The sequence below is a fragment of the Rutidosis leptorrhynchoides genome, chromosome 6, assembly GCF_046630445.1.
Source record: "Rutidosis leptorrhynchoides isolate AG116_Rl617_1_P2 chromosome 6, CSIRO_AGI_Rlap_v1, whole genome shotgun sequence".
Classification (NCBI taxonomy): domain Eukaryota; kingdom Viridiplantae; phylum Streptophyta; class Magnoliopsida; order Asterales; family Asteraceae; genus Rutidosis; species Rutidosis leptorrhynchoides.
Window position 1 is genome coordinate 436841444 of NC_092338.1, and position 27958 is coordinate 436869401.

Consider the following 27958-nt stretch of genomic DNA (forward strand, 5'->3'; position numbering starts at 1 on the left):
GATTGATATTTACATGATTAAATGTTTCCAACTTGTTAAGCAATCAAACTTGTTAAGACTTGATTAATTGAAATATGTTTCATATAGACAATTGACCACCCAAGTTGACCGGTGATTCACGAATGTTAAAACTTGTAAAAACTATACGATGACATATATATGGTTATATATATAGTTAACATGTTTTTATTATAAGTATGTATCTCATTAGGTATTTTAACAATGAGTTATATACATAAAAATGAGACTATTAATTTAAGAAACTCGAAAACGATATATATAACGATTATCGTTATAACAACGTCTTACTAGGTACATATGAATCATATTAAGATATTGATACACTTAGTTAATTATGTTAAATGATAAGTAAATATATTATTAAGTGTATTAACAATGAAATACATATGTAAAAATAAGACTACTAACTTAATGATTTCGAAACGAGACATATATGTAACGATTATCGTTGTAACGACATTTAACTGTATATACATCATACTGAGATATATTATATATCATAATATCATGATAATATAACAATTTAACATCTCATTTGTTATAATAAACAATGGGTTAACAACATTCAACAAGATCGTTAACCTAAAGGTTTCAAAACAACATTTACATGTAACGACTAACGATGACTTAACGACTCAGTTAAAATGTATATACATGTAGTGTTTTAATATGTATTTATACACTTTTGAAAGACTTCAATACACTTATCAAAATACTTCTACTTAACAAAAATGCTTACAATTACATCCTCGTTCAGTTTCATCAACAATTCTACTCGTATGCACCAGTATTCGTACTCGTACAATACACAGCTTTTAGATGTATGTACTATTGGTATATACACTCCAATGATCAGCTCTTAGCAGCCCATGTGAGTCACCTAACACATGTGGGAACCATCATTTGGCAACTAGCATGAAATATCTCATAAAATTACAAAAATATGAGTAATCATTCATGACTTATTTACATGAAAACAAAATTACATATCCTTTATATCTAATCCATACACCAACGACCAAAAACACCTACAAACACTTTCATTCTTCAATTTTCTTCATCTAATTGATCTCTCTCAAGTTCTATCTTCAAGTTCTAAGTATTCTTCATAAATTCCAAAAGTTCTAGTTTCATAAAATCAAGAATACTTTCAAGTTTGCTAGCTCACTTCCAATCTTGTAAGGTGATCATCCAACCTCAAGAAATCTTTGTTTCTTACAGTAGGTTATCATTCTAATACAAGGTAATAATCATATTCAAACTTTGGTTCAATTTCTATAACTATAACAATCTTATTTCAAGTGATGATCTTACTTGAACTTGTTTTCGTGTCATGATTCTGCTTCAAGAACTTCGAGCCATCCAAGGATCCGTTGAAGCTAGATCCATTTTTCTCTTTTCCAGTAGGTTTATCCAAGGAACTTAAGGTAGTAATGATGTTCATAACATCATTCGATTCATACATATAAAGCTATCTTATTCGAAGGTTTAAACTTGTAATCACTAGAACATAGTTTAGTTAATTCTAAACTTGTTCGCAAACAAAAGTTAATCCTTCTAACTTGACTTTTAAAATCAACTAAACACATGTTCTATATCTATATGATATGCTAACTTAATGATTTAAAACCTGGAAACACGAAAAACACCGTAAAACCGGATTTACGCCGTCGTAGTAACACCGCGGGCTGTTTTGGGTTAGTTAATTAAAAACTATGATAAACTTTGATTTAAAAGTTGTTATTCTGAGAAAATGATTTTTATTATGAACATGAAACTATATCCAAAAATTATGGTTAAACTCAAAGTGGAAGTATGTTTTTTAAAATGGTCATCTAGACGTCGTTCTTTCGACTGAAATGACTACCTTTACAAAAACGACTTGTAACTTATTTTTCCGGCTATAAACCTATACTTTTTCTGTTTAGATTCATAAAATAGAGTTCAATATGAAACCATAGCAATTTGATTCACTCGAAACGGATTTAAAATGAAGAAGTTATGGGTAAAACAAGATTGGATAATTTTTCTCATTTTAGCTACGTGAAAATTGGTAACAAATCTATTCCAACCATAACTTAATCAACTTGTATTGTATATTATGTAATCTTGAGATACCATAGACACGTATACAATGTTTTGACCTATCATGTCGACACATCTATATATATTTCGGAACAACCATAGACACTCTATATGTGAATGTTGGAGTTAGCTATACAGGGTTGAGGTTGATTCCAAAATATATATAGTTTGAGTTGTGATCAATACTGAGATACGTATACACTGGGTCGTGGATTGATTCAAGATAATATTTATCGATTTATTTATGTACATCTAACTGTGGACAACTAGTTGTAGGTTACTAACGAGGACAGCTGACTTAATAAACTTAAAACATCAAAATATATTAAAAGTGTTGTAAATATATTTTGAACATACTTTGATATATATGTATATATTGTTATAGGTTCGTGAATCAACCAGTGGCCAAGTCTTACTTCCCGACGAAGTAAAAATCTGTGAAAGTGAGTTATAGTCCCACTTTTAAAATCTAATATTTTTGGGATGAGAATACATGCAGGTTTTATAAATGATTTACAAAATAGACACAAGTACGTGAAACTACATTCTATGGTTGAATTATCGAAATCGAATATGCCCCTTTTTATTAAGTCTGGTAATCTAAGAATTAGGGAACAGACACCCTAATTGACGCGAATCCTAAAGATAGATCTATTGGGCCTAACAAACCCCATCCAAAGTACCGGATGCTTTAGTACTTCGAAATTTATATCATATCCGAAGGGTGTCCCGGAATGATGGGGATATTCTTATATATGCATCTTGTTAATGTCGGTTACCAGGTGTTCACCATATGAATAATTTTTATCTCTATGTATGGGATGTGTATTGAAATATGAAATCTTGTGGTCTATTGTTACGATTTGATATATATAGGTTAAACCTATAACTCACCAACATTTTTGTTGACGTTTAAAGCATGTTTATTCTCAGGTGAATATTAAGAGCTTCCGCTGTTGCATACTAAAATAAGGACAAGATTTGGAGTCCATGTTTGTATGATATTGTGTAAAAACTGCATTCAAGAAACTGATTTCGATGTAACATATTTGTATTGTAAACCATTATGTAATGGTCGTGTGTAAACAGGATATTTTAGATTATCATTATTTGATAATCTACGTAAAGCTTTTTAAACCTTTATTTATGAAATAAAGGTTATGTTTTGTTTTAAAATAAATGCAGTCTTTGAAAAACGTCTCATATAGAGGTCAAAACCTCGCAACGAAATCAATTAATATGGAACGTTTTTAATTAATAAGAACGGGACATTTCAGTTGGTATCAGAGCGTTGGTCTTAGAGAACCAGAAAATTTGCATTAGTGTGTCTTATCGAGTTTGTTAGGATGCATTAGTGAGTCTGGACTTCGACCGTGTTTTCTTTAAAAATGATTGCTTAACATTTTTGTTGGAAACTATATATTTTTAATATATGAATATTATGTGATATATTAATCTCTTATCGCGTTTGATATTATGTGATAGATGTCTACCTCTAGAACAAGTCCCATTGACTCACCTAATAATAATGAAGAGTCAAATGTAAATTGGAATGATTCGTGGACTGATTCACAAGTTCCCGAAGAGGAACCAGAAGAAGAGTCGGAACCGGAAGAAGAATCGGAACCGGAAGAAGAATCGGAACCGGATGAAGAAATAGAACCGGTGGGGGAAATAATAAAACGGTTAAGTAAAAGAAAATCCTCAACCAACCGACCAAGGTTAATTATGGTCAATGGTGTTTCCGCCAAGGAAGCAAAATATTGGGAGGATTACCAATTCTCCGATGAATCAGATTCCGACGAGAATTCCGATGATGTTATAGAAATTACCCCAAATGAATTTAAAAAGGCAAAAGAAAATAATAAGGGAAAGGGCATAAAAATAGAGAAATCTAATTCCAACCCCGATGAACTTTATATGTATCGTCAACCCCCGAAGTCCTTAAGTTGTAACAATGACCCGGGAACCTCTAAACCACCAGGTTTTTCTAAACCAATGTGGAAAATAACGGCTCGTATTAGGGGAACATCATATATCCCTAGAAACTTGGCAAAACGAACCAAAACCGAAGAAGAAGAAACAAGCGAGTCGGAATAAGATAGTTGTATTCGTGTGGTGTAATACATGTAATATAGTGTGCTTATGCTTTATGATATATGTAAAAATTGCTTGTATTAATAAGTATTTTTTTTATGAATCTAACTCTTGTCTATTTTACAGTATAAAAACACAAAATGGATAGACAACCCAATATTTTAAGAGACCTACCCGGAGACATGATTAATGAAATCTTGTCTAGAGTCGGTCAGAATTCTTCAGCACAACTATTTAAGGCGAGATCAGTTTGTAAGACATTCGAAGAACGTTCTAAGAATGCCTTGGTTTATAAAAGGCTTTCGTTCGAAAGATGGGGGATATCACATTGGGAAATCCATAAGTTACGATGTGTTTACTTTGACACATATATTGCGGGGAACCCAAATGCTATTTTACGCAATGGGTTAAGAAATTATTTTGACTCAATATATCCGAATATAGGACTTCGTGATTTAGAAAAAAAGAAGCATGTTATGCTTACGGATTAGTAATGTTCGCTTCTCACCAAAGTGAGAACAAGAACACCGGGCTACAACTATTAAACAAAACGTTCCCACAAGTGACGGAGTCGGTAATTGGGGTAAGAAATGAGGTTTTTAGATTGTTACGGGACTGTTGGACATTACGTAACCCTCGTCCCTTTGACGATGTTACAACACGCTGTCTTATCAACGGCCATAACGGTTATGTTCCACAAGACCAAGGATGGGAAGTAGTCCTAGTAAAACCAGAATGCATGACTTGTTTCTGGACGTATGAATTACGTGTCTTTATTGCCTTTGCTGAACGACTTGTGTACTAGCTAGAATTTTCTTCACAACTATCTTGTATCAAAGTTATTGTGTGCTATATTTCATGCTTTATGTAAAATAAGCGGTATTGTAAGTTTGTAAAATATTGTATAAAAGTTTGAACGCGAAATATTATTATAATCAGTTTTTCATATAGAATTGTAGTAGTTGAATTGTATATTAGCTACTAAGTATGAACTTAACGGGTAGGTACTACCCGAATTTAAACTTATAAAATGCTAATATGAAGAAAAAGCTTTTATAAATGAGTTCATATTATGCTACGAAATACTATTAACTACTCTTAATATTCTGTATGATTAACTTGTTCCATTTGACTATTTTGAAGGAGATGGCACCGACTACTCGACACACCGTGAATATGAATGAAGAGGAATTCCGTACTTTTCTAGCTTCAAACATAGCCGCAGTACAGGCTGCGCTACATACCAACAATAACCTTGGATCTAGCAGTACAGGAAATCGTGTAGGGTGCACCTACAAAGAATTCACTGCCTGCAAACCTTTGGAATTTGATGGAACCGAAGGACCGATCGGATTGAAACGGTGGACCGAGAAGGTCGAATCGGTGTTTGCCATAAGTAAGTGTACTGAAGAGGACAAAGTGAAGTACGCTACGCATACCTTCACAGGTTCTGCGTTAACATGGTGGAATACCTATCTAGAGCAAGTGGGACAAGACGATGCGTACGCACTACCGTGGTCAGCATTCAAGCACTTGATGAACGAGAAGTACCGTCCCAGAACCGAGGTCAATAAGCTCAAGACAGAACTTAGAGGGTTACGAACCCAAGGATTTGAAATTACCACGTACGAAAGACGATTCACAGAATTGTGCCTATTGTGTCCGGGAGCATTCGAAGATGAGGAAGAGAAGATCGACGCGTTTGTGAAAGGATTACCGAAAAGAATCCAAGAAGATATAAGTTCACACGAGCCCGCCTCCATACAACAGGCATGTAGAATGGCTCACAAACTAGTGAACCAGATTGAAGAAAGAATTAAAGAACAGACTGCTGAAGAGGCCAATGTGAAGCAAGTCAAAAGAAAGTGGGAGGAAAACGGTGATAAGAATCACCAATACAACAACAACAGCAATTACAACAATAATCGCAACAATTATCCCAACAATCGCAACATCAATCGCAACTACAACAAACGGCCCAACAACAACAATAACAACAACAACAATCATCCCAACAACAATAACCGCAACAACAACAACAATCAGAAGCAGCTATGCCAAAGGTGTGAAAAGTATCACTCGGGGTTCTGCACCAAATTTTGCAACAAGTGTAAAAGAAATGGTCATAGCACGGCGAAGTGTGAGGTCTACGGACCAGGGGTTAATAGAACGAAAGGAACAAATGGTGTCGGAACGAGTAATGGCAGAGCAAGTAGTGTCGGAGCAAGTTATGCCAATGTAGTTTGTTATAAATGTGGAAAACCGGGCCACATTATTAGAAATTGCCCGAACCAGGAGAACACGAATGGACAAGGCCGCGGAAGAGTTTTCAATATTAATGCGGCAGAGGCACAGGAAGACCCGGAGCTTGTTACGGGTACGTTTCTTATTGACAATAAATCTGCTTACGTTTTATTTGATTCGGGTGCGGATAGAAGCTATATGAGTAGAGATTTTTGTGCTAAATTAAGTTGTCCATTGACGCCTTTGGATAGTAAATTTTTACTCGAATTAGCAAATGGTAAATTAATTTCAGCAGATAATATATGTCGGAATCGAGAAATTAAACTGGTTAGCGAAACATTTAAGATTGACTTGATACCAGTAGAGTTAGGGAGTTTTGATGTGATAATCGGTATGGACTGGTTGAAAGAAGTGAAAGCAGAGATCGTTTGTTACAAAAATGCAATTCGCATTATACGAGAAAAAGGAAAACCCTTAATGGTGTACGGAGAAAAGGGCAACACGAAGCTACATCTTATTATTAATTTGAAGGCACAAAAACTAATAAGAAAAGGTTGCTATGCTGTTCTAGCACACGTCGAGAAAGTACAAACTGAAGAAAAGAGCATCAATGATGTTCCCGTCGCAAAATAATTTCCCGATGTATTTCCGAAAGAATTACCGGGATTACCCCCACATCGATCCGTTGAATTTCAAATAGATCTTGTACCAGGAGCTGCACCAATAGCTCATGCTCCTTACAGACTCGCACCCAGTGAGATGAAAGAACTGCAAAGCCAATTACAAGAACTTTTAGAGCGTGGTTTCATTCGACCAAGTACATCACCGTGGGGAGCTCCTGTTTTGTTTGTCAAGAAGAAAGATGGTACATTCAGGTTGTGTATCGACTACCGAGAGTTGAACAAACTTACCATCAAGAACCGCTACCCACTACCGATAATCAACGACTTATTTGATCAACTACAAGGCTCGTCTATTTATTCAAAGATTGACTTACGTTCCGGGTATCATCAAATGCGGGTGAAATAAGATGATATTCCAAAGACTGCTTTCAGAACACGTTACGGTCATTACGAGTTTATGGTTATGCCGTTTGGTTTAACTAATGCACCAGCTGTGTTCATGGACCTTATGAACCGAGTGTGTGGACCATACCTTGACAAGTTTGTCATTGTTTTCATTGATGACATACTTATTTACTCAAAGAATGACCAAGAACACGGTGAACATTTGAGAAAGGTGTTAGAAGTATTGAGGAAGGAAGAATTGTACGCTAAGTTTTCAAAGTGTGCATTTTGGTTGGAAGAAGTTCAATTCCTCGGTCACATAGTGAACAAAGAAGGTATTAAGGTGGATCCGGCAAAGATAGAAACTGTTGAAAAGTGGGAAACCCCGAAAACTCCGAAACACATACGCCAGTTTTTAGGACTAGCTGGTTACTACAGAAGGTTCATCCAAGACTTTTCCAGAATAGCAAAACCCTTGACTGCATTAACGCATAAAGGGAAGAAATTTGAATGGAATGATGAACAAGAGAAAGCGTTTCAGTTATTGAAGAAAAAGCTAACTACGGCACCTATATTGTCATTGCCTGAAGGGAATGATGATTTTGTGATTTATTGTGATGCATCAAAGCAAGGTCTCGGTTGTGTATTAATGCAACGAACGAAGGTGATTGCTTATGCGTCTAGACAATTGAAGATTCACGAACAAAATTATACGACGCATGATTTGGAATTAGGCGCGGTTGTTTTTGCATTAAAGACTTGGAGGCACTACTTATATGGGGTCAAAAGTATTATATATACCGACCACAAAAGTCTTCAACACATATTTAATCAGAAACAACTGAATATGAGGCAGCGTAGGTGGATTGAATTATTGAATGATTACGACTTTGAGATTCGTTACCACCCGGGGAAGGCAAATGTGGTAGCCGATGCCTTGAGCAGGAAGGACAGAGAACCCATTCGAGTAAAATCTATGAATATAATGATTCATAATAACATTACTACTCAAATAAAGGAGGCGCAACAAGGAGTTTTAAAAGAGGGAAATTTAAAGGATGAAATACCCAAAGGATCGGAGAAGCATCTTAATATTCGGGAAGACGAAACCCGGTATAGGGCTGAAAGGATTTGGGTATCAAAATTTGGAGATATGAGAGAAATGGTACTTAGAGAAGCTCATAAAACCAGATACTCAATACATCCTGGAACGGGGAAGATGTACAAGGATCTCAAGAAACATTTTTGGTGGCCGGGTATGAAAGCCGATGTTGCTAAATACGTAGGAGAATGTTTGACGTGTTCTATGGTCAAAGCTGAGCATCAGAAACCATCAGGTCTACTTCAACAACCCGAAATCCCGGAATGGAAATGGGAAAACATTACCATGGATTTCATCACTAAATTGCCAAGGACTGCAAGTGGTTTTGATACTATTTGGGTAATAGTTGATCGTCTTACCAAATCAGCACACTTCCTGCCAATAAGAGAAGATGACAAGATGGAGAAGTTAGCACGACTGTATTTGAAGGAAGTCGTCTCCAGACATGGAATACCAATCTCTATTATCTCTGATAGGGATGGCAGATTTATTTCAAGATTCTGGCAGACATTACAGCAAGCATTAGGAACTCGTCTAGACATGAGTACTGCCTATCATCCACAAACTGATGGGCAGAGCGAAAGGACGATACAAACGCTTGAAGACATGCTACGAGCATGTGTTATTGATTTCGGAAACAGTTGGGATCGACATCTACCGTTAGCAGAATTTTCCTACAACAACAGCTACCATTCAAGCATTGAGATGGCGCCGTTTGAAGCACTTTATGGTAGAAAGTGCAGGTCTCCGATTTGTTGGAGTGAAGTGGGGGATAGACAGATTACGGGTCCGGAGATTATACAAGAAACTACCGAGAAGATCATCCAAATTCAACAACGGTTGAAAACCGCCCAAAGTCGACAAAAGAGCTACGCTGACATTAAAAGAAAAGATATAGAATTTGAAATTGGAGAGATGGTCATGCTTAAAGTTGCACCTTGGAAAGGCGTTGTTCGATTTGGTAAACGAGGGAAATTAAATCCAAGGTATATTGGACCATTCAAGATTATTGATCGTGTCAGACCAGTAGCTTACCGACTAGAGTTACCTCAACAACTCGCGGCTGTACATAACACTTTCCACGTCTCGAATTTGAAGAAATTTTTTGCTAAAGAAGATCTCACTATTCCGTTAGATGAAATCCAAATCAACGAAAAACTTCAATTCATCGAAGAACCCGTCGAAATAATGGATCGTGAGGTTAAAAGACTTAAGCAAAACAAGATACCAATTGTTAAGGTTCGATGGAATGCTCGTAGAGGACCCGAGTTCACCTGGGAGCGTGAAGATCAGATGAAGAAGAAATACCCGCATCTATTTCCAGAAGATTCGTCAACACCTTCAACAGCTTAAAATTTCGGGACGAAATTTATTTAACGGGTAGGTACTGTAGTGACCCGAACTTTTCCATGTTTATATATATTAATTGAGATTGATATTTACATGATTAAATGTTTCCAACATGTTAAGCAATCAAACTTGTTAAGACTTGATTAATTGAAATATGTTTCATATAGACAATTGACCACCCAAGTTGACCGGTGATTCACGAACGTTAAAACTTGTAAAAACTATACGATGACATATATATGGTTATATATATAGTTAACATGTTTTTATTATAAGTATGTATCTCATTAGGTATTTTAACAATGATTTATATACATAAAAATGAGACTATTAATTTAAGAAACTCGAAAATGATATATATAACGATTATCGTTATAACAACGTCTTACTAGGTACATATGAATCATATTAAGATATTGATACACTTAGTTAATTATGTTAAATGATAAGTAAATATATTATTAAGTGTATTAACAATGAAATACATATGTAAAAATAAGACTACTAACTTAATGATTTCGAAACGAGACATATATGTAACGATTATCGTTGTAATGACATTTAACTGTATATACATCATACTGAGATATATTATATATCATAATATCATGATAATATAACAATTTAACATCTCATTTGTTATAATAAACAATGGGTTAACAACATTCAACAAGATCGTTAACCTAAAGGTTTCAAAACAACATTTACATGTAACGACTAACGATGACTTAACGACTCAGTTAAAATGTATATACATGTAGTGTTTTAATATGTATTTATACACTTTTGAAAGACTTCAATACACTTATCAAAATACTTCTACTTAACAAAAATGCTTACAATTACATCCTCGTTCAGTTTCATCAACAATTCTACTCGTATGCACCAGTATTCGTACTCGTACAATACACAGCTTTTAGATGTATGTACTATTGGTATATACACTAAAATGATCAGCTCTTAGCAGCCCATGTGAGTCACCTAACACATGTGGGAACCATCATTTGGCAACTAGCATGAAATATCTCATAAAATTACAAAAATATGAGTAATCATTCATGACTTATTTACATGAAAACAAAATTACATATCCTTTATATCTAATCCATACACCAACGACCAAAAACACCTACAAACACTTTCATTCTTCAATTTCCTTCATCTAATTGATCTCTCTCAAGTTCTATCTTCAAGTTCTAAGTGTTCTTCATAAATTCCAAAAGTTCTAGTTTCATAAAATCAAGAATACTTTCAAGTTTGCTAGCTCACTTCCAATCTTGTAATGTGATCATCCAACCTCAAGAAATCTTTGTTTCTTACAGTAGGTTATCATTCTAATACAAGGTAATAATCATATTCAAACTTTGGTTCAATTTCTATAACTATAACAATCTTATTTCAAATGATGATCTTACTTGAACTTGTTTTCGTGTCATGATTCTGCTTCAAGAACTTCGAGCCATCCAAGGATCCGTTGAAGCTAGATCCATTTTTCTCTTTTCCAGTAGGTTTATCCAAGGAACTTAAGGTAGTAATGATGTTCATAACATCATTCAATTCATACATATAAAGCTATCTTATTCGAAGGTTTAAACTTGTAATCACTAGAACATAGTTTAGTTAATTCTAAACTTGTTCGCAAACAAAAGTTAATCCTTCTAACTTGACTTTTAAAATCAACTAAACACATGTTCTATATCTATATGATATGCTAACTTAATGATTTAAAACCTGGAAACACGAAAAACACCGTAAAACCGGATTTACGCCGTCGTAGTAACACCGCGGGCTGTTTTGGGTTAGTTAATTAAAAACTATGATAAACTTTGATTTAAAAGTTGTTATTCTGAGAAAATGATTTTTATTATGAACATGAAACTATATCCAAAAATTATGGTTAAACTCAAAGTGGAAGTATGTTTTCTAAAATGGTCATCTAGACGTCGTTCTTTCGACTGAAATGACTACCTTTACAAAAACGACTTGTAACTTATTTTTCCGACTATAAACCTATACTTTTTCTGTTTAGATTCATAAAATAGAGTTCAATATAAAACCATAGCAATTTGATTCACTCGAAACGGATTTAAAATGAAGAAGTTATGGGTAAAACAAGATTGGATAATTTTTCTCATTTTAGCTACGTGAAAATTGGTAACAAATCTATTCCAACCATAACTTAATCAACTTGTATTGTATATTATGTAATCTTGAGATACCATAGACACGTATATAATGTTTTGACCTATCATGTCGACACATCTATATATATTTCGGAACAACCATAGACACTCTATATGTGAATGTTGGAGTTAGCTATACAGGGTTGAGGTTGATTCCAAAATATATATAGTTTGAGTTGTGATCAATACTGAGATACGTATACACTGGGTCGTGGATTGATTCAAGATAATATTTATCTATTTATTTATGTACATCTAACTGTGAACAACTAGTTGTAGGTTACTAACGAGGACAGCTGACTTAATAAACTTAAAACATCAAAATATATTAAAAGTGTTGTAAATATATTTTGAACATACTTTGATATATATGTATATATTGTTATAGGTTCGTGAATCAACCAGTGGCCAAGTCTTACTTCCCGACGAAGTAAAAATCTGTGAAAGTGAGTTATAGTCCCGCTTTTAAAATCTAATATTTTTTGGATGAGAATACATGCAGGTTTTATAAATGATTTACAAAATAGACACAAGTACGTGAAACTACATTCTATGGTTGAATTATCGAAATCGAATATGCCCCTTTTTATTAAGTCTGGTAATCTAAGAATTAGGGAACAGACACCCTAATTGACGCGAATCCTAAAGATAGATCTATTGGGCCTAACAAACCCCATCCAAAGTACCGGATGCTTTAGTACTTCGAAATTTATATCATATCCGAAGGGTGTCCCGGAATGATGGGGATATTCTTATATATGCATCTTGTTAATGTCGGTTACCAGGTGTTCACCATATGAATGATTTTTATCTCTATGTATGGGATGTGTATTGAAATATGAAATCTTGTGGTCTATTGTTACGATTTGATATATATAGGTTAAACCTATAACTCACCAACATTTTTGTTGACGTTTAAAGCATGTTTATTCTCAGGTGAATATTAAGAGCTTCCGCTGTTGCATACTAAAATAAGGACAAGATTTGGAGTCCATGTTTGTATGATATTGTGTAAAAACTGCATTCAAGAAACTGATTTCGATGTAACATATTTGTATTGTAAACCATTATGTAATGGTCGTGTGTAAACAGGATATTTTAGATTATCATTATTTGATAATCTACGTAAAGCTTTTTAAACCTTTATTTATGAAATAAAGGTTATGGTTTGTTTTAAAATGAATGCAGTCTTTGAAAAACATCTCATATAGAGGTCAAAACCTCGCAACGAAATCAATTAATATGGAACGTTTTTAATTAATAAGAACGTTTATTGGCAGGTCAAAACATCTCATATAGAACGTTTTCAATTAATTATGGTCAATGGTGTTTCCGCCAAGGAAGCAAAATATTGGCAGGATTACCAATTCTCCGATGAATCGGATTTCGACGAGAATTCCGATGATGTTGTAGAAATTACCCCAACTGAACTTAAAAAGGCAAAAGAAAATAATAAGGGAAAGGGCATAAAAATAGAGAAATCTAATTCCAACCCCGATGAACTTTATATGTATCGTCAACCCCCGAAGTCCTTAAGTTGTAACAATGACCCGGGAACCTCTAAACCACCAGGTTTTTCTAAACCAATGTTGAAAACGACTGCTCGTATTAGGGGAACATCATATATCCCTAGAAACTTGGCAAAACGAACCAAAACTGAAGAAGAAGAAACAAGCGAGTCGGAATAAGATAGTTGTATTCGTGTGGTGTAATATATGTAATATAGTGTGCTTATGCTTTATGATATATGTAAAAATTGCTTGTATTAATAAGTATTTTTTTTTATGAATCTAACTCTTGTCTATTTTACAGTATAAAAACACAAAATGGATAGACAACCCAATATTTTAAGAGACCTACCCGGAGACATGATTGATGAAATCTTGTCTAGAGTCGGTCAGAATTCTTCGGCACAACTATTTAAATCGAGATCAGTTTGTAAGAAATTCGAAGAACGTTCCAAGAATGCCTTGGTTTATAAAAGGCTTTCGTTCGAAAGATGGGGGATATCACATTGGGAAATCCATAAGTTACGATGTGTTTACTTTGACGCATATATTGCGGGGAACCCAAATGCTATTTTACGCAATGGGTTAAGAAATTATTTTGACTCAATATATCCGAATATTGGACTTCGTGATTTAGAAAAAGCGGCTAACATGCAACATAAAGAAGTATGTTATGCTTACGGATTAGTAATGTTCGCTTCTTACCAAAGTGAGAACAAGAACATCGGGCTACAACTATTAAACAAAACGTTCCCACAAGTGACGGAGTCGGTAATTGGGGTAAGAAATGAGGTTTTTAGATTGTTACGGGACTGTTGGACATTACGTAACCCTCGTCCCTTTGACGACGTCACAACACGCTGTCTTATCAATGGCCATAATGGTTATGTTCCACAAGACCAAGGATGGGAAGTAATCCTAGTAAAACCAGAATGCATGACTTGTTTCTGGACGTACGAATTACGTGTCTTTATTGCCTTTGCTGAACGACTTGTGTACTAGCTAGAATTATCTTCACAACCATCTTGTATCAAATTTATTGTGTGCTATATTTCATGCTATATGTAAAATAAGCGGTATTGTAAGTTTGTAAAATATTATGTAAAAGTTTGAACGCGAAATATTATTATAATCAGTTTTTCATATAGAATTGTAGTAGTTGAATTGTATATTAGCTACTAAGTATGAACTTAACGGGTAGGTACTATCCGAATTTAAACTTATAAAATGCTAATATGAAGAAAAAGCTTTTATAAATGAGTTCATATTATGCTACGAAATACTATTAACTACTCTTAATATTCTGTATGATTAACTTGTTCCATTTGACTATTTTGAAGGAAATGGCACCGACTACTCGACACACCGTGAATATGAATGAAGAGGAATTCCGTACTTTTCTAGCTTCAAACATAGCTGCAGTACAGGCTGCGCTACATACCAACAATAACCTTGGATCTAGCAGTACAAGAAATCGTGTAGGATGCACCTACAAAGAATTCACTGCCTGCAAACCTTTGGAATTTGATGGAACCGAAGGACCGATCGGATTGAAACGGTGGACTGAGAAGGTCGAATCGGTGTTTGCCATAAGTAAGTGTACTGAAGAGGACAAAGTGAAGTACGCTACGCATACCTTCACAGGTTCTGCGTTAACATGGTGGAATACCTATCTAGAGCAAGTGGGACAAGACGATGCGTACGCATTACCATGGTCAGCATTCAAGCACTTGATGAACGAGAAGTACCGTCCCAGAACCGAGGTCAATAAGCTCAAGACAGAAATTAGAGGGTTACGAACCCAAGGATTTGATATTACCACGTACGAAAGACGATTCATAGAATTGTGCCTATTGTGTCCGGGAGCATTCGAAGACGAGGAAGAGAAGATCGACGCGTTTGTGAAAGGATTACCAGAAAGAATCCAAGAAGATATAAGTTCACACGAGCCCGCCTCCATACAACAGGCATGTAGAATGGCTCACAAACTAGTGAACCAGATTGAAGAAAGAATTAAAGAACAGACTGTTGAAGAGGCCAATGTGAAGCAAGTCAAAAGAAAGTGGGAGGAAAACGGTGATAAGAATCACCAATACAACAACAACAGCAATTACAACAATAATCGCAACAATTATCCCAACAATCGCAACATCAATTGCAACTACAACAAACGGCCCAACAACAACAACAACAACAACAACAACAGCAACTACAACAATCATCCCAACAACAATAATAACCGCAACAACAACAACAATCAGAAGCAGCTATGTCAAAGGTGTGAAAAGTATCACTCGGGGTTCTGCACCAAATTTTGCAACAAGTGTAAAAGAAATGGTCATAGCGCGGTGAAGTGTGAGGTCTACGGACCAGGGGTTAATAGAACGAAAGGAACAAATGGTGTTGGAACGAGTAATGGCGGAGCAAGTAGTGTCGGAGCAAGTTATGCCAATGTAGTTTGTTATAAATGTGGAAAACCGGGGGACTTTTACGATTGATCTATACTTATAAGATTAATATTTACATAAATTAAACCTTACCAACATGATAAGCAATCCAAATTGTTGAGACTTATGTTTTTGAAAAGAGTTTTACACAACGTTTGACCGTCTAGTTTGACCGATGATATCACGAACTATATAACATATGATAATTATACGTTTGTGTATATATATATGTATATATACATATTTAACATGATCTAAGGATGTTTTAATATTTCATTTTGTATTAATAACAATAAGATATATGTATATTTTGAAACTACTAACTTAAGTTTTCAAAACAATAACCATACGTAACGTTCTTTGATATAAATACTTATAACCTATAATGTTTATACATATATCGTATATGTAATGTATTTAATCACTTTTTAAGAACTTAAATACATAAAACAATATAAGTATATTCACAAAAGATAACTATATTTGAATCCTCGTTCCGTTTTCACAAGATTTCTATACGTATATTTAGAGTATATGTACTCGTAACATACCTAGCTTCTATACGTATTTACTATTAGTATATACACATCAAATCACCACCAACCAGCCCTTGTTCATGCCTTATGTATAAGGTAATTACTTTTGTATGATTGTATGACTAATTACACAAGATTACAACATGTGAACTTGTCCTTGTATACCATAAATCACGCCACCACCACCTTAAATACTTCCATCCATTTTCAATTTTTACCACATTACTTCTCTAGTTAGGAACACATACTTACTAGCTTTATGTATCTCTAAGAACTCCAGCAAAAATCCTCTCAAGAATCACCTTAAACACCACCATAACAAGATCAAACAAAAACACTACAAAAATACAACTTTCATTTCAAGTTTATGTCTTAAGTTGCTTCCAATCTTTCATCCAACTCCATCACTCTTTTGGTTCTAGGTTTTTACTCCTCTTTTACAGCAATCTTGTCCAAGTAACTTGAGGTAGTAACTTTGTTCATAACCTTATTCGATTCATATATATATAGTTATCTTATTTTATGGTATAAAATTTTAACAACAAGAACATAGTTTGAATGATTTCAAACTTGTTTGCAAACTAAATAGATCCTTCTAACTTAACTTTTAAAATACTTCAAGACTTGTAATATATCATAAATATATGCTAATTTAACAAGGTATAACTTGGTTTTTCAAAGAACACCTTAAAAACTGAATTTACGTCGTCGGAGTACAACCGGGGGCTGTTTTGGGTTGGATAACTAAAAACCATCTTGAACTTTGAATTGGAGGCTTATTTTCTGGAAAATTGATATTTACTATGAATATGTTAGCACATAAAAATTTCATGATTTAACTCAAAGTATAAGTATTTTTAGAAAAATAATCATTTAAGGTTGTTTACATGATGGAAAATGATCAACTTCATAAGTTTCACCAAAGTTTGAACTATGACCTGTGATTTCGAATACAAACTAAGGTATTTACAATTCATATTCTTAAAGAAGGACTCGATCCAAGGAAGTGGCAAGTTGAACCAACGAAAACGGAGTTGTAACGAAGAAACTATGACTAAAACAAGATCGGATATCCAAAACTAGTTTAGCCACGAAAATAATTGGAGAAAAATTAAATAAATCACATCTTTCTAAAATAACATGATATTTTATATATATGTACTCATAATTTAATTTTATATATTTCAGGATCACTCATAAACTATACGAGAAGATTAATCATAAGATCCCATGATTGTACGCAATACGTCTTCTTGACAATATAGGTACCATGGGTCAAGATTAATCCCGACCAATACAAATACGATGGGGGTTTTATTTATTTCGATGGGGGTTTTATTTATTTCGATGGGGGTTTTATTTATTTATTGAACACCTAAATATGAACCATTAAAATTGAATTGCTAACTACGGACTAAGAAGACATTAAAAGTATTATAAGTATATATACGTGACGATTGTTTAAAATGAAAATATATTGATATATTATATATGGATAGGTTCGTGATATCAACCGGAGACCAAGTCAAAATATATATATCTTCAAGGAAAAAGTGAGTATATAGTCCCACTTTTAAACTCTAAATATTTCGGGATGAGAATACATGTATTTTATGTTTTACGATATGGACACAAGTAACTGAAAAATATATTCTACGTTGAGTTGTACCACTGGCATACTTCCCTGTAGCTTGGTAACTACTATTTACAGCGGTATTGTAAACGCGAATCCTGTTGATAGATCAATCGGGCCTGACAACCCCAACCGGACTGGACGACCAGTATTCAACGGTTGCACTGTACTTCGTTTCGTGACTACACTTGGTACGGTGTAGTAAGATTTCATAATAAAGGGAATATGCGACGTGATTAAATGTTAAGTATGGTTACCAAGTGCTCAACCACTTAGAATATTTTTATTAAAATGTTTATATATGAAATCTTGTGGTCTATATATATATATATATATTGCTGCCGGCATTAAACCTATATCTCACCAACTTTATGTTGACGTTTTAAGCATGTTTATTCTCAGGTGATAACTAAAAGCTTCCGCTGCAACATGTTGAATTTAAGCAAGATCTTGAGTATGCATATTTGTGTCAAAAATAAAACTGCATATCGGAGGATTTGTAATGTAAAATATGTTGGAGGTCGTATTGTTATTATCACATGTAAAGTTTGTAAGTCTAAGATTATCGCTAAACGATAATCCTTATTAAGTTGTTTAAACCTTGTATTTGTAATAAAAGCTATGGTTTGTATTGTAAAAACAAATGCAGTTTTTGAAAAATGTCGCATATAGAGGTCAATACCTCGCGATGAAATCATATGTTATTGTATTCGTCCTTATGGTTAAGGTCGGGTTATGACATGTGGTATCAGAGCGGTGGTCTTCGCGAACCAGGTTTGCATTAGTGTGTCTAACTGATAAGTCGTTAGGATACATTAGTAAGTCTGGACTTTGACCGGGTCTGATTTAAAAACCATTGCTTATCATTGTTGGTTAAAATTTATATGTAAATATTATGTAGTACTAATGGGTTAGGTGTTGTGTGATAGATGTCGGGCTCAAAACTTGTCATCACATTCAGCGACTCCGAACCAGAATCTTCAGATGGTGTTCCAGTCATTAACCTATCCGATGATGAAAATAATATCTTTGGGGAAGACTCACAAATTCCGGATGAACCGACTATAGAGAACCCGGAAAGTGAACCCGAGGAGGAAAGTGAACCCGAGGAGGAAAGTGAACCCGAGGAGGAAAGTGAACCCGAGGAAGAAATACAGGAAATTACAAAAGACAGGTTCGAACTAGGAAAGAAACGAAAGGCTAATGAATTAGAAAATTCAAATCCCGAGTTTAGTGAGGATGATGTGGCACCAACTCCACTAGACACTACCACCCCTATTCCCGCTATTCCTATTCGTTCTATCCCGGCATCCAGTTCTTCAGCCCCACAGCCAAAATATAGGGAGACACCGCCAAAATATAGGCAGACAGCCAGGATAAGCGTTAAGCGATTCTTTGAACCTAAACGTCCTAGAAAATAGACCAAACGATGCGCTGCCGTATTAAACCATGGGATCATATAATGTTTTGTATAATATTATTAGTGTGGTTTGCTTAATGTTCGATGTAAGATAAGCATATGTAAAATAGTGAAGTATGAAATGCAATAATTTTCCATGGTTAAGTATTATTTAGATGGTAGTAATTGGTTCTGTACTAAGCTATTAAGTATGGACATTAACGGGTAGGTACTACCCTAGATATAATTATAAAACGCTAATAAGAAGAAAAGGCTTTTATAATAATACCTGGTTCATATTATTAATAAGCTATAATGTACTGTAAATATACACTACATCTATAATATTCCATGTGAATAATTATTTTCTTTTCATTCTTATAGAAGAATATGGCGCGATTGAATCGAATGACGGAACAAGAAGTCGAGGAATTCATCAACCAGCGAGTGAACGACAGAATGTTATGGGTCGAGGCTGCAAGAGCTGCTGCAGTTAACCCAAATCCTCGTGTAGGATGCACCTATAAAACTTTTCAAGCTTGCAAGCCCTCATCATTCAGTGGAACAGAAGAACCGATCGGTTTAACCCGGTGGATAGAAAAGATGGAGACTGTGTTTAAAATCAGTGGTTGTGTTGAAAAGGACATGACCAAGTATGCATCGTGCACTTTACAAGATAGTGCACTCACGTGGTGGAAAAATTATGTGAAGGCTGTAGGAGGAGATGTAGCTTATGATACTCCATGGGAAGAATTCAAAATAATGTTAATCAACGAGTATTGTCCAAGGAACGAGGTTAGGAAGTTGGAAGATGAATTACGAAGCCTGAAGGTTGTTGGTACTGAAATCACCAACTACAATCAGCGATTCATGGAATTAGTTTTGCTATGTCCTGAATTGGTTCCAACCGAAGAACGGAAGATTGAAATGTACAAAGATGGTTTGCCCAAAAAGGTCAAGGCAAATGTTACAGCATCGAAACCTAAGACAATTCATGAAGCTATAACCATGGAAAACGAGCTAATGGATCAGGTCATCATGGATAAGAAAGTATCCAATACTGATATGAAGGTATCAGGTAACAAAAGAAAGTGGAATGGAAATTATGATCGAGGTAACCAACAACAATCTTTTAAGAAACAAGAAATCACGCAAGGTGCGGGTAGTGGTTTAAGCTTTGGTTACAAAGGACAAAATCCTTTATGTAACCGATGCCACAAACATCACTCTGGCTACTGTAATGTGGTATGCAACAAATGTAATCGAAAGGGTCATCTTGCTGAAGATTGTAGGGCTCTCGTTACAAATACAAATGGTACCAAGACTCCTGCCACCAATGCAAATAGAACTGCTTTGGCTACCATTACTTGTTATGGGTGTGGAAAACAAGGTCACTATAAGAGCCAGTGCCCGAATCCTGAGAAGAATATCGGACCTGCACGTGGGAGAGCATTTATTATTAATGCTAGAGAGGCATGTGAAGACCCGGAGCTTGTTACGGGTACGTTTACCATTAATAACTTATCAGCATCTATTATATTTGATACTGGTGCCGATAGAAGTTACGTGTGTAGAAATTTTTACACTAAATTGAATTGTTCATCATTACCTCTAGATGCTAAGTACATGATTGAGTTAGCTAATGGTAAACTAATTAAAGCCGATAAAATTTGTCGTGATTGTAAAATAAATTTAGCCGGAGAAACGTTTAAAATTGACTTGATACCCGTAGAATTAGGAAGTTTTGATGTAATAGTCGGCATGGACTGGATGTCCAAAGTAGGAGCTGAAGTTGTGTGTGCCAAGAAGGCAATTCGCATTCCTTGTAAGGATAAAATGCCGATGATGATTGATGGAGAGAAGGGTAACTCAAAGCTAAAACTCATTAGCTGTTTGAAAGCCAAGAAGTGTTTAGAAAAGGGATGTTATGCTATTCTAGCACATGTTAATAAAGTCAAAAAGAAAGAAAAAGAGAAGTGCATCAACGACGTGCCTGTGGCAAGAGATTTTCCTGAAGTTTTTCCGGAAGAGTTGCCGGGATTACCTCCATTTAGATCTGTAGAATTTCAAATAGATTTAGTACCAGGAGCTGCACCAGTTGCCCGTGCTCCATATAGACTTGCACCGTCCGAGTTAAAAGAACTTCAGAGTCAGTTAAAAGAATTACTGGATCGTGGATTCATACGACCAAGTACTTCACCGTGGGGAGCTCCGATTCTATTTGTTAAAAAGAAAGATGGATCTTTTAGGATGTGTATAGATTATCGTGAATTAAATAAGTTAACTATCAAAAATCGGTATCCACTACCGAGAATTGACGACTTATTTGATCAACTGCAAGGATCATGTGTGTACTCAAAAATTGACCTAAGATCGGGCTATCATCAATTACGCGTCAAAGAAGAAGATATACCGAAAACTGCTTTTCGGACACGTTACGGTCATTACGAATTTTTGGTCATGCCGTTTGGATTGACGAATGCGCCAGCTGTATTCATGGACCTCATGAATCGAGTTTGTAGTCCATATTTAGATAAGTTTGTTATTGTTTTCATTGATGACATTCTTATCTATTCCAAGAGTGAGCAAGAGCATGAGCAGCATTTAAGGTTAATATTAGATTTGTTGAGAAAAGAACAGCTATACGCTAAATTTTCTAAGTGTGCTTTCTGGTTGAAAGAAGTGCAATTTCTTGGTCACGTTGTTAGTAGCAAAGGAATTCAGGTTGATCCAGCTAAAATTGAGGCCATTGAAAAATGGGAGACTCCTAAAACACCAATGCAGATACGCCAATTTTTGGGTTTAGCCGGTTATTATAGAAGGTTTATTCAAGATTTTTCTCGAATAGCTAAGCCGTTGACAGCGTTAACGTAAAAAGGGAAGAAATACGAATGGACCTCAGAGCAGGAGAACGCATTTCAATTACTAAAGAAGAAGTTAACTACGGCGCCTATTTTATCGTTACCTGAAGGGAACGATGATTTTGAAATATATTGTGACGCTTCGCGACAAGGTTTTGGTTGTGTTCTTATGCAACGAAAGAAAGTTATTGCATACGCATCCCGACAATTGAAGATTCACGAGCGGAATTATACGACGCATGATCTAGAACTGGGAGCAGTCGTGTTTGCGTTGAAGATATGGAGACACTACTTATATGGGGTTAGATGCACTGTGTTTACTGATCATAAAAGTCTTCAACATATTTTCGATCAGAAACAGCTGAACATGAGGCAACGTAGGTGGGTAGAGCTGATAAACGACTACGATTGTGAGATTCGCTATCATCCCGGGAAAGCGAATGTAGTGGCCGACGCTTTAAGCAGAAAGGAACGAGAACCAATTCGAGTACGAGCAATGAACATAAAAATTCGCATGAATCTCAATTCACAAATCAAAGAGGCTCAACGAGAAGCTCTTACTAAAGAAAACATAGGAAATGAAATAATGAAGAAGTATGGGAAACAACTCATTATGCGGGAAGATGGAATTCGATATTTTGCAAACCGTATTTGGATACCAAAGTTGGGTGGATTAAGGAAGTTAATATTGAATGAGGCACATAAGACAAAATACTCGATACATCCTGGAGTTGGAAAGATGTATCAAGATCTTAAGACGTATTATTGGTGGCCTAATTTGAAGACAGACGTTACAACATATGTTGGGGAATGTTTAACTTGTTCCAAAGTCAAAGCAGAACACCAGAAGCCGTCAGGATTACTTCAACAACCAGAAATCCCAGAATGGAAATGGGATGGTATTACCATGGATTTCATCACAAAATTACCTAAGACTGCCTGGGGTTATGACACCATTTGGGTAATAGTTGATCGTCTCACCAAATCTGCACATTTCTTGCCTATAAAGGAAACGGATAGAATGGAGAAACTATTACGATTATACATAAAGGAAATTATTTCAAGGCATGAAATACCTATTTCCATTATATCCGATCGTGATAGTAGATTTACATCAAAGTTCTGGCAATCACTACAGGAGGCCCTAGGAACTCGTTTGGATATGAGTACCGCATATCATCCGCAAACTGACGGGCAGAGTGAAAGAACAATTCAGACTCTTGAAGACATGCTTAGGGCATGTGTGATCGATTTTGGAAATGGATGGGATAAATATCTACCATTAGCAGAATTCTCGTATAATAATAGTTATCATGCGAGCATTAAAGCTGCACCATTCGAAGCACTGTATGGAAGGAAGTGTAGATCCCCTATCTATTGGAACGAAGTAGGAGATCGACAATTAACTGGACCCGAGATCATCCATGAAACTACTGAGAAGATAGTGCAAATCAAGGAGAAATTGAAAACAGCCCGTAGTCGCCAAAAGAGCTACGCCGATGTCCGAAGGAAACCATTAGAGTTTCAGATCGGTGAAATGGTTATGTTAAAGGTGTCACCTTGGAAAGGTGTAATACGTTTTGGAAAAAGGGGTAAACTAAATCCAAGGTATGTAGGCCCGTTCAAAATTATCGAACGCATCGGACCGGTAGCTTATCGACTCGAGTTACCGCAACAACTCGCTGGAGTACATAATACATTTCACGTCTCGAACCTTAAAAAGTGTCTTGCAAAGTAAGACCTCACCATTCCTCTTGAAGAAATTCAAGTTGACGAGAAACTACAATTCATATAAGAACCAATCGAGATCATGGACCGTGAAGTTAAACGGCTCAAGCAGAGCAACATACCGATCGTTAAAGTTCGTTGGAATGCACGAAGAGGTCCCGAGTTTACTTGAGAACGAGAGGATCAGATGAAACAAAAGTATCCACACTTGTTTCCCGACGACGCAAAATAGGTACAATTTTAAAATTTCGGGACGAAATTTATTTAACGGGTAGGTACTGTAATGACCCGGACTTTTACGATTGATCTATACTTATAAGATTAATATTTACATAAATTAAACCTTACCAACATGATAAGCAATCCAAATTGTTGAGACTTATGTTTTTGAAAAGAGTTTTACACAACGTTTGACCGTCTAGTTTGACCGATGATATCACGAACTATATAACATATGATAATTATACGTTTGTGTATATATATGTATATATACATATTTAACATGATCTAAGGATGTTTTAATATTTCATTTTGTATTAATAACAATAAGATATATGTATATTTTGAAACTACTAACTTAAGTTTTCAAAACAATAACCATACGTAACGTTCTTTGATATAAATACTTATAACCTATAATGTTTATACATATATCGTATATGTAATGTATTTAATCACTTTTTAAGAACTTAAATACATAAAACAATATAAGTATATTCACAAAAGATAACTATATTTGAATCCTCGTTCCGTTTTCACAAGATTTCTATACGTATATTTAGAGTATATGTACTCGTAACATACCTAGCTTCTATACGTATTTACTATTAGTATATACACATAAAATCACCACCAACCAGCCCTTGTTCATGCCTTATGTATAAGGTAATTACTTTTGTATGATTGTATGACTAATTACACAAGATTACAACATGTGAACTTGTCCTTGTATACCATAAATCACGCCACCACCACCTTAAATACTTCCATCCATTTTCAATTTTTACCACATTACTTCTCTAGTTAGGAACACATACTTACTAGCTTCATGTATCTCTAAGAACTCCAGAAAAAATCCTCTCAAGAATCATCTTAAACACCACCATAACAAGATCAAACAAAAACACTACAAAAATACAACTTTCATTTCAAGTTTATGTCTTAAGTTGCTTCCAATCTTTCATCCAACTCCATCACTCTTTTGGTTCTAGGTTTTTACTCCTCTTTTACAGCAATCTTGTCCAAGTAACTTGAGGTAGTAACTTTGTTCATAACCTTATTCGATTCATATATATATAGTTATCTTATTTTATGGTATAAAATTTTAACAACAAGAACATAGTTTGAATGATTTCAAACTTGTTTGCAAACTAAATAGATCCTTCTAACTTAACTTTTAAAATACTTCAAGACTTGTAATATATCATAAATATATGCTAATTTAACAAGGTATAACTTGGTTTTTCAAAGAACACCTTAAAAACTGAATTTACATCGTCGGAGTACAACCGGGGGCTGTTTTGGGTTGGATAATTAAAAACCATCTTGAACTTTGAATTGGAGGCTTATTTTCTGGAAAATTGATATTTACTATGAATATGTTAACACATAAAAATTTCATGATTTAACTCAAAGTATAAGTATTTTTAGAAAAATAATCATTTAAGGTTGTTTACATGATGGAAAATGATCAACTTCATAAGTTTCACCAAAGTTTGACCTATGACCTGTGATTTCGAATACAAACTAAGGTATTTACAATTCATATTCTTAAAGAAGGACTCGATCCAAGGAAGTGGCAAGTTGAACCAACGAAAACGGAGTTGTAACGAAGAAACTATGACTAAAACAAGATCGGATATCCAAAACTAGTTTAGCCACGAAAATAATTGGAGAAAAATTAAATAAATCACATCTTTCAAAAATAACATGATATTTTATATATATGTACTCATAATTTAATTTTATATATTTCAGGATCACCCATAAACTATACGAGAAGATTAATCATAAGATCCCATGATTGTACGCAATACGTCTTCTTGACAATATAGGTACCATGGGTCAAGATTAATCCCGACCAATACAAATACGATGGGGGTTTTATTTATTTCGATGGGGGTTTTATTTATTTCGATGGGGGTTTTATTTATTTATTGAACACCTAAATATGAACCATTAAAATTGAATTGCTAACTACGGACTAAGAAGACATTAAAAGTATTATAAGTATATATACGTGACGATTGTTTAAAATGAAAATATATTGATATATTATATATGGATAGGTTCGTGATATCAACCGGAGACCAAGTCAAAATATATATATCTTCAAGGCAAAAGTGAGTATATAGTCCCACTTTTAAACTCTAAATATTTCGGGATGAGAATACATGTATTTTATGTTTTACGATATGGACACAAGTAACTGAAAAATATATTCTACGTTGAGTTGTACCAATGGCATACTTCCCTGTAGCTTGGTAACTACTATTTACAGCGGTATTGTAAACGCGAATCCTGTTGATAGATCTATCGGGCCTGACAACCCCAACCGGACTAGACTACCAGTATTCAACGGTTGCACAGTACTTCGTTTCGTGACTACACTTGGTACGGTGTAGTAAGATTTCATAATAAAGGGAATATGCGACGTGATTAAATGTTAAGTATGGTTACCAAGTGCTCAACCACTTAGAATATTTTTATTAAAATGTTTATATATGAAATCTTGTGGTCTATATATATATATATATATTGCTGCCGGCATTAAACCTATATCTCACCAACTTTATGTTGACGTTTTAAGCATGTTTATTCTCAGGTGATAACTAAAAGCTTCCACTGCAACATGTTGAATTTAAGCAAGATCTTGAGTATGCATATTTGTGTCAAAAATAAAACTGCATATCGGAGGATTTGTAATGTAAAATATGTTGGAGGTCGTATTGTTATTATCACATGTAAAGTTTGTAAGTCTAAGATTATCGCTAAACGATAATCCTTATTAAGTTGTTTAAACCTTGTATTTGTAATAAAAGATATGGTTTGTATTGTAAAAACAAATGCAGTTTTTGAAAAATATCGCATATAGAGGTCAATACCTCGCGATGAAATCATATGTTATTGTATTCGTCCTTATGGTTAAGGTCGGGTTATGACACATTATTAGAAATTGCCCGAACCAGGAGAACACGAATGGACAAGGCCGCGGAAGTGTTTTCAATATTAATGCGGCAGAGGCACAGGAAGACCCAGAGCTTGTTACGGGTACGTTTCTTATTGACAATAAATCTGCTTACGTTTTATTTGATTCGGGTGCGGATAGAAGCTATATGAGTAGAGATTTTTGTGCTAAATTAAGTTGTCCATTGTCGCCTTTGGAGTAAATTTTTACTCGAATTAGGAAATGGTAAATTAATTTTAGCAGATAATATATGTCGGAATCGAGAAATTAAACAGGTTAGCGAAACATTTAAGATTGATTTGATACCAGTAGAGTTAGGGAGTTTTGATGTGATAATCGGTATGGACTGGTTGAAAGAAGTGAAAGCAGAGATCGTTTGTTACAAAAATGCAATTCGCATTATACGAGAAAAAGGAAAACCCTTAATGGTGTACGGAGAAGAGGGCAACACGAAGCTACATCTTATTAGTAATTTGAAGGCACAAAAACTAATAATAAAAGGTTGCTATGCTGTTCTAGCACACGTCCAGAAAATACAAACTGAAGAAAAGAGCATCAATGATGTTCCCA